The 9,352-nt window shown below is 47.3% G+C and overlaps 1 pseudogene; it reads left to right on the top strand.

The window, feature by feature from the left end:
• Positions 1-1,397, top strand: part of LOC134352257 (large neutral amino acids transporter small subunit 3-like) — a 2,703-nt pseudogene extending 1,306 nt beyond the window's left edge.
• Positions 1,398-9,352: the final 7,955 nt, after the last annotated feature.

Raw genomic sequence — 9,352 nt, 5'->3', positions numbered from 1 at the left:
AGATTCTGTGCAGTAGTTGAAGTCCGAGGTGTACTCTCTCCTGTGCAATGATTGCTGTGGCTGCATACAATCCTCCCACTCTCTTTGCACTGATTTTTCTGGCCTTGTCACTCAACGGTTTTGGAGGGATCTGCATCACATTCTCCTCACTCACGCTGCCTAACATGTTTGGCAACCTCCACTCCACCATGATGTCACTGATGATCGGCTCCTACACCTCATCCGAGGTCACCTTCCCCGGAATCAAGGTGATCTACGACGCGGGTGTCCCCTTCACCATCATCACCACCATCTGGGCCAGCCTGGCCTGTCTCGTCTTCCACAACTTCTGCCTCAACTAGCCCTGGGCCAGCTTCCCCGACCCCGAGGTGGCCAGCTACATACAGAAGGTGAAATTGAACAGCCTGGCTCTGGACCACAAGGTGACTGGAGACCATTTCTACGTCCACGTCACCACAGTCGGGCAAAGCCTGAGTCACCAGCTGCCCCCATCTCAGGAACACACTCACCTCTCCACTGAGAGCCTGAGGCAGGCCCAGAGGCCAGGGCCCGAGGCAAGGATCCCATTCCAGAAGAGAGTCTTCTCAGCCATCTTCCTCTGGAGCCTGGTCACGATGGAGATGATCCAGTTGCGGCTCATCTTCTACATGGGAGCGATGAACAAGATGCTGGAGTTCATCATGACCCACGGCAGCAAATCTGACGAACTTCTGGAGGAAGCCAACGATACCGTTAATTTCTACTCCTCCATCTTCGGGATCCTACAGTTGCTATGCCTCTTCACCTCGCACAAGATCGGCTACGTCATGGACTGGAAGATAAATGACTGCGTCGAGGTGTCCACCGCTGCCAACCCCTGCCTGAGTGGTGCCGATGAGGGGGAGCGGGGTCGGAGGCCATGGGATCGCTCTGTGCAGAAGATAACCAACGCCATCAGGGCCTTCATCTTCACCAGCTTGCTGCTGGTGGCTTTCGGGGTGACATGCATGATCAACCTGCTCCCCTTCCAGTACCTCACCTTTGTCTTCCACACGGTGGTGCGCGGGTTCATATACTCGGCCTGCGGAGGGCTCTACGCCTCTGTTTATCCCACCAATCACTTTGGTTCTCTCATCGGACTCCAGTCGCTGATCAGCCCCGTAGTCAATCTGTTACAGCAGCCTCTCTTCATCCTCATGTTGGGACCTCTTCATGGGAACCCCTTCTGGGTGAACCTCGGCCTGCTGGCCCTCTCGTCGACCGGCTTCCTGCTACCCGAGTACCTCTGGTACCACCGTCGGCAGCTCCTCCGGGGGATGGAGAGGGAGGCCGGGGTCTCGTCCAGCCCCGGCAAGGCGGACACCCAGGCCGACCCCTCCTGCAACGGCCTGCTGCCCACGGACAAGTCAACGGCCTAACATCCAGCCCCCACCCCACAGATCTGCTCCCTCCCCTACTCCCGCCCCAACTCCACCCTGCCTCATCCCCTCCCCCCATGGAGATGCAACTAGAGGCTCAGCCTGAGCTGCTGTCAACATGGAGACTGAGAGAGAGGCAAGTACTCTTTTGTCACCATCATTAACCTGAAGGGAGACAAGGCTTGGTCTGCCACCATGGTGATGGGATGGGAGGGGGGTGCCTGCCTCGTCTCCATGGTGATGGGATAGGAGTGGGGGGTCTTGATGTGTCACCGTGGAGATGGGGTGCGAGGCGGGGCCTGCTCCACCGACATGGTGACTTGGGGGTGGGCCCCGCTCTGTTACCGCAAGGAACGGGAGAAAGGGGATGCCTTGCTCTGTTGCATTAGTGACGCATGGACAGAGGCAGGGCCTGTCCTGTCGCCACGGTGAGTTACCAGGTGATGTGAATGCAACAGTGAATTGGGAACAGGAGGCAGCCATTGTTCTGTTGCGGTGGTGACTCCGGGACGTCGTTTTGGATCCTGGCTTTCCCCCACGCCCCCATCACCATGGAGACCTGGAGGACCCTCGGGGATAGGGACCAGGTCCTTACAGCTATCACCGTGGAGACCTGCCGATGGTGGCGGCCTTTGCTGTGTTGCCGTGGAGACTGGGGCCTAACTAGAACAGGCCCTTGTTTCCTATTAATTTACCCAAGTCAATTTCTTCTTAACTCTGTTTCTCTTTTGTTTTTGTAGGTTTTAATAGGAAAAGGAGGGACGATGAGAGTTTATTATTATTTTTCAGGTGTGTCCGTCCACTTCTCAGCTTTGCTGCCTAACTGCCGATGATCGGGAGAGGTGGAAGCCTCATTCCCTTCTTCCTTCATTCATCCCACCGGTATTGATTATTATAAGGGATGTAAAACGAAACTGCTGGGCCTGATTTGAAGGGAGGGGTTACTCAGGGAGTCCAGGCCACATTAGGTGGCCCACGGCCTTGTCCCTGGCCTCTTCTGGGGTATAAGTCCCCATTGCCAGGTCGACAGTGACGGGGCGGTTGCCCCGGCAACTGCATCCAAGGTGGGTGGGGAACCAGGTGACGGTTACTCAGACGGTTCTTGACTGGAAGATCGACGCCGTTGCCTGGGCAATGACCGCGTGATTGGTGAAGGCGACCATCTTGCCCAGGTGGGCGATCGAGCCATTGCCCCTGCAACGGCCGTCGCCTTCAATAGGGCATTTTCAAGCGACGTTAAAGCGGAGCAATATTTCACCTGAATGTGCATGTGAGTGTGTGTGTGTGTTGTGTGTGTGTATCTGTAGGGAGTTTTATTTCAACTTAATAAAAAAAATTGGTATTTCTCAAGTTTCAAATCTCAACTCATGGATTAGACCAGTCCTTTTCCATAATTACCTTTAAACTAATAGCTACAATATCATAATTCCATGTGCTGATCCATGCCCGAAGCTCATCCGCCTTTCCTGCAATCCTCTTTATACTGAAATATTCACAGTTCAGAACATTTGTCCCACCATGCTCAACCTTTCAATTCCTGTCTTTGTACGTGGGCTAAACGTACCCCCACAATCACTCCACTATCTGTTCTGGCAACACACACAAAATGCCGGAGGAACTCAGTAGGTCAGGAAGCATTCGTAGAAATGAACAAACAGTCCTGAAGGAGGGTGTCGGCCAAAAATGTTAACTGTTTGTTCATTTCTGTGGAGGCTACCTGGCATTATGAGTTCCTTCCGCGTTTTGTGAGTGTCACTCCACTATCTGCTCTGGTGTTCTGGTTGTCAGCCCCCTGCTACTCAAGTTTAAACTGCTTCTCCTTGTATCACATGTTGATCAATCTGTCAGCCTACCGAATGATCTGGAACTCATCCAGCTCCAGCTCCAGTTCCTTAACACAGTCTAAAAGGAGTTGCATCTGGATACACTTCTCAAAGGAGTAGTCATCAGGGATACTGGAGGTCTCCCTGACTTCCCACATCCCACAAGAGGAGCATTTCAGAGTCTTGTCTGGCAAACCCTACTGTTATAACTGAAATCATCATGATCTTTATAAATCTCTGTACCTGGCCTTGGCTAGTTCATCTGTGAGCAGAGATATCTGTGATACACCACTTATCACAAAAGCATCATTAGCTGTCTTCTCACAATCAGAATCAGGTTTGTTATCACTGACGTACTGCATGTCACATAATTTGTTGTTTTGTGGCAGCAGTATAGTGCAATGCATAAGAAATATGATAAGTTATAACAAGAAATATACAGTATATTTTAAAAAATCAGTACAAATAGTACAAAAGGGAACAAACATAGTGATATAGAGTTCATGGTTCATGGACCGTTCACCGTTCTGGTGGCATGGTGCGAAGACAATAACCTATCCCTCAACGTCAGCAAGAGGAAGGAATTGGTTGTTGACTTCAGAAGGAGTAGCGGACCGCACAACTCAATTTACATCGGTGGTGTGCAAGTGAAACAGGTCAAAAGCTTTAAGTTCCTCGGGGTCAATATCACAAAAGACCTGACTTGGTCCAACCAAGCAGAGTCCACTGCCAAGAAGGCCCATCAGCGCCTTTACCTCCTGAGAAAACTAAAGAATTTTGGCCTGTCCCCTAAAACCCTCACTAATTTCTATAGATGCACTGTAGAAAGCATTCTTCTAGGGTGCATCACAACCTGGTATGGAAGTTTTCCTGTCCAAGACCGGAAGAAGCTGCAGAAGATCATGAACATGGCGCAGCACCTCACACAAGCCAATCTTCCGTCCTTGTACTCACTTTACACCGCACGCTGTCAGAGCAGTGCTGCCAGGATAATCAAGGACACGACTCACCCAGCCAACACACTTTTCATCCCTCTTCCCTCTGGGAGAAGGCTCAGGAGCTTGAAGACTCATACGGCCAGATTTGGGAACAGCTTCTTTCCAACTGTGATAAGACTGCTGGACGGATCCTGACCCGGATCTGGGCCGTGCCCTCCAAGTATCTGGACCTGCATCTCACTTTTTTTGCACTATCTTACTTTCCATTTTTCTATTTTCTATTTATGATTTACAATTTAAATTTTTAATATTTACTATCGATTTGTAATCCAGGGAGTGGGAAGAGCAGAATCAAATATCGCTATGATAATTGTACATTCTAGTATCAATTGTTTGGGACAATAAAGCATAAAGTATAAATCTAATTTAGAATTTTTTTATATTTCTTACATCCACCTCACAACATGAGGGAGTAAAAATCTATATGTTGCATCTCTGTCACTATGTCCAGGTGATAAGGAGGGGAAATGTGGGAGAATATTGTCCAAACACTAAGATTGTATACACAATTGCTTGTATACATGTATGTACAGTCAGATATGCAATCAGATCAATACGTATTGATAAATCTGATGACCTGGTGAATGAAACGGTCCTGGCCTTGATGCTGCGGTACCATTTGCCAGACAGAAGCAGCTGAAACAGTTTGTGACTGGGGCAGCCGGAGTCCATGATAATCCTCCAGGCCCTTTGTATGCACCTGCTGCTGTAAATGCCCTGAAAAGAGGGAAGTTCACATCCACAGATGCACTGGGCTGTCAACACCACTCTCTGCAGTGCCCTGCAATTAGAGCAGTACACGGCCTGTCAGCGTGCTCTCAATGGTGTCTCTGTAGAAAGCCTTGAGGATCTGGGAAATCATGCCAAACTTCTTCAACCATCTGGGTGAAAGAAATGCTGTTATGCTTTTTTTCACCACACTGCCGGTACGTACATTCCAGATTAGATTTTCTGTGATGTGCACCCTGAGGAATGTGAAACTTGAAACTTGAAATGGCAGAGTGGTAGAAGGTGTTGCTGAAAAATTAAGGCTTTCAGCTCCCGTACCTCCTTTCTGATAGCAGTAATGAGAAGAGGGCATGTCCTGCTTGGTGGAAGTCCTTAATGATGGATGCTGCATTTTTGAAGCACTGCTTTTTGAAGATGTTCTCGATGGTGGGGAGGCTAGTGCCCATAATGGAGTTGATTGAGTCTGCAACCCTCTGCAGCTTTTTCCAGTCCTGTGCAGTAGCCCCTCCATATCAGATAGTGATGCAACCAGTTAGAGTGCTGTCCACATACAACAACAGGAATTTGCTGGAATCCAATGGCACAGTACTCTGGCATTCAAAAGTACTAACCTATTATATAAAGATGAATCTGAGATGAGAAATTGGCATTATTCCTGGTCTAGCGATCTCCAGCTCTTTGTAATAATACTTTTCATCCTAAACCAATGAGATAAAGAGAAGCAGTTTTATACATCTATACAATAAAGGCTAGTGTTCAGTAGAGCCTCTGTATTGTTCTGCAGTAACATTAAATGCTTGCAGCCATTATGTGATGTGAGTAACATCTGTTCCTTTAATGGTCTGAAAATCTGTTGAATTTGAATTGCTCAAGTATTCAAACGTTCCACCTCAGAGAAAGTAAAGTCAGAATGTATTGTTATATTCCTTTCATTTTCTTATGAGACTTCACTACGTTGTGGTGTTGCATAAGACCATAAGTCATGGGAGAGTCTAAGACCTGCGGACACAGCCTCAGAATAGAGAGACATCCTGGAGATGAGGAGGAATTTCTTTCAGCCAGAGAATGGTGAATTCCTTGCCAGATACTTGACACGTCAGCATGAAGGGATATGGGGAGAAAGCAGGAGATTGAGGGCTAAGAGGGAAAATGGATTAGCCATGATCAAATGGCAGATCGGTCTCAATGGGCCAAATAGCCTAATTCTACTCCAGTATCTTATGGACACAGAAGCAGAATTAGGCCATTCAACCCATCATGTCTGCTCTGCCTTTCCATCAGCTTTTTAAGCCTGTCACCCCTACTGGGACATAGGTCACCAATAGCAGCTCACAAGAGCCCTCGGACCTGGGTTGACTGCTAACTGGCCCAGTGGCTTCCACTTTCAATACATGAATTCATACATCTTCTAGATGAAGATACTTCCTCTCCTAGGATGAGGCCTTTGGAGCTTCTGTTGCCATTTTTGTAGTTCTGAGTTTTTACAGAATGTCCAGCTCTCTTTCTTTTGCAGCCTCACTTGGGACTGTCTATGACCGGGTTGCCATTTCATCATGGCTAATTTATTTGCCCTCTCAACCCCATTTTCATGCCTTCTCCCTATGATAAACAAAATAATCTGCAGATGCTGGGGTCAAAGCAACACTCACAACACGCCGGAGGAACTCAGCAGGTCAGGCACCATCCGTGGAAACGATCAGTCAACGTTTCGGGCAGGAACCCTTCGTCGGGACTGTAAAGGGAAGGGGCAGAGGCCCTATAAAGAAGGTGGGGGGAGGGTGGGAAGGAGAAGGTTGGTAGGTTCCAGGTGAAAAACCAGTAAGGGGAAAGATAAAGGGGTGAGGGAGGGGAAACAGGGAGGTGAAAGGCAGGAAAGGTGAAGAAGGAATAGGGGAAAACACATTGGGTAAATGGGGGACCACTTTGTAGAGCACCTCCGCTCCGTCCACCACAACAGACAGGATCTCCCAGTAGCCACCCACTTCAACTCTGCTTCCCACTCCCATTCAGATACGTTCATACATGGCGCCTTCTACTGCCATGATGAGGCTAAACTCGGGTTGGAGGAGCAACACCTCATATACCGTCTAGGTAGCCTTCAGCCCCTTGGTATGAGCATAGAATTCTCCAACTTCCAGTAATTCCCTCCCCGTCCCTTCCTCTGTCCCTGTGTAACTCTGCCCCCTCCCCCAGCTGCCTATCATGTTTCCGCCTCCTTCTACTACTCATTGTGTTTTCCCCTATTCTTTCTTCACCTTTCCTGCCTATCACCTCCCTGTCTCCCCTCCCCCACCCCTTTATCTCTCCCCTTACTGGTTTTTCACCTGGAACCTACCAGCCTTCTCCTTCCCACCCTCCCCCAACTTTCTTTATAGGGCCTCTGCCCTACAGTCCTGACGAAGGGTTCTGGCCCGAAACATCGACTGATCGTTTCCACGGATGCTGCCCGACCTGCCGAGTTCCTCCAGCGTGTTTTGAGTGTTGCTTCTCCTTATGATGTTTGACTCATTAAATAATCATGAACCTATCAACCTTCACATTAAATATACCCAATGACTTGTCCTCTACATTCATCTGTGGCAGTGAATTCCACAGACTCTTTGAAGTAAAAGCTTTGGAAGCTAAAATTCTTTGAAGTAAAATCTTTAGAAGCTAGAATTAAACAGCACCTGGATAATTATAAAGAAGCCAGAAAAGAACTCAAGAAGTGAATCAGGAAAGCCAGGAGCACCAGGAGTGGCTATTGAACTTGGACTATAGTCTTTTTACAGCCTTATGATTTTTCATAGTCTGTGTTTTTCACCCATTTTTTCTTTTTTTGTGCGTGAAGAGGGATTTGGGGGTCAAAGTGCCTGTTCTGTTTGATTTGTTTTTGTGCAGGGAGGAGGGATTTGGGGTTTGCTGTCCCTGTTCTGTTTGATCTGTGTTTTTGTGTGGGAGGAGGGATTTGGGGTTCGATGTCCCTGTTCTATTTGATTTGTTTTTTTGTGTGGGATTTGGGGTTCGATGTCCCTGTTCTGTTTGATTTGTTTTTTTGTGTGGGAGGAGGGATTTGGGGTTTGATGTCCCTGTTCTGTTTGATTTGTTTTTTTGTGTGGGAAGAGGGATTTGGGGTTCGATGTCCCTGTTCTGTTTGATTTGTTTTTTTGTGTGGGAGGAGGGATTTGGGGTTCGATGTCCCTGTTCTGTTTGATTTGTTTTTTTGTGTGGGAGGAGGGATTTGGGGTTGATGTGCCTGTTCTGTTTGATTTATGTTTTTGTGTGGGAGGAGAGATTTATGGTCGATGTCCCTGTTCTGTATGCTTTGAGATTTTGTGTGGGAGGAGGGATTTGGCGTTAGTAAATTGGTAGTTGACATGAGGACCGTTAGTGTTATTTGTGTAGATGACTGGCAAAAAATACAGCTGGATATGGTAACTTGATAATAAATTTACTTTAAACGTTGAACTAGTGGAGTCTTTAAGTTCAAAAATCAGGAAGTTACGTTGTAGCTTTATAAAAGTCCAGTTAGGCTGCATCTTTTCACCAGGGTTGAAATATCTAATACCAAAGGACATGCATTTAGGGTGAGATGGCATGATTTCAAAGGTGATGTGAGAGGGAAGTTGTTTTTTAATTAGGGAGTGTTGGGTGCCTGGAATGCACTATGTGGAGTTGTGGTAGAGACAGATACATTAGAGAATTTTAAGAGACATTTAGATGGGCACATGACTGTGAGGAAACTAGAAGTATATGGACATTGTGTAGGCAAGAGGGAATCAGTTTAGTTGGCCATTTTGTTACTAATTTATTCGTTTCAGCACAACATTGTTGTCTGAAGGGCCTGTTCCTGTGATGTATGATGTATGTTCTATATTCTATTCACCATCCTCGAACTGAAGAAATTCATCCTCATCTCTGTTCTAAAGGGACATCCTTATTTTCTGAAGCAGTGCCCTCATATCCTAGATTCCCCTACGATAGGAAACATCCTATCCACACCCACGCTACCTATGCCTTTCAATTTGCGATTGGTTTCAATCCGGTGCCCCTCATTTTTCAAAACTCCAGTGAATACAGGCCCAGAGCCTTCAAATGCTCCTCATACGTTAACCAGCTGGAAATTCTGAGTGGTTCAGGTTGGGACAGTATAAAGGAGTTTCAGTCACAATTGTAAGGTAATTCTTTAACTACTCTTTGCCACACCTGACACTACGGAGTGGAATTTTATTCCCCCCCCCCACCCCACTATGGCATTTTAATGGACAAATTTCCTGAAGAAAGAGCAGCCATCCTCATAGAGTCAATTCAGTGATTCATTAATCATTAATTATCTGCCACTGGTAAGGAAGTACAGGAGCCTTGGCTCGCACACCACCGACTGTTCCTGAACAGTTATTACCCTACAACCATCAGGCTCCTGAAC

Source organism: Mobula hypostoma, chromosome 9, assembly GCF_963921235.1.
Source record: "Mobula hypostoma chromosome 9, sMobHyp1.1, whole genome shotgun sequence".
Taxonomy (NCBI): Eukaryota; Metazoa; Chordata; class Chondrichthyes; order Myliobatiformes; family Myliobatidae; genus Mobula; species Mobula hypostoma.
Note: the sequence above shows the minus strand (reverse complement) of the source record. Positions and strands in the feature narration are given on the sequence as shown.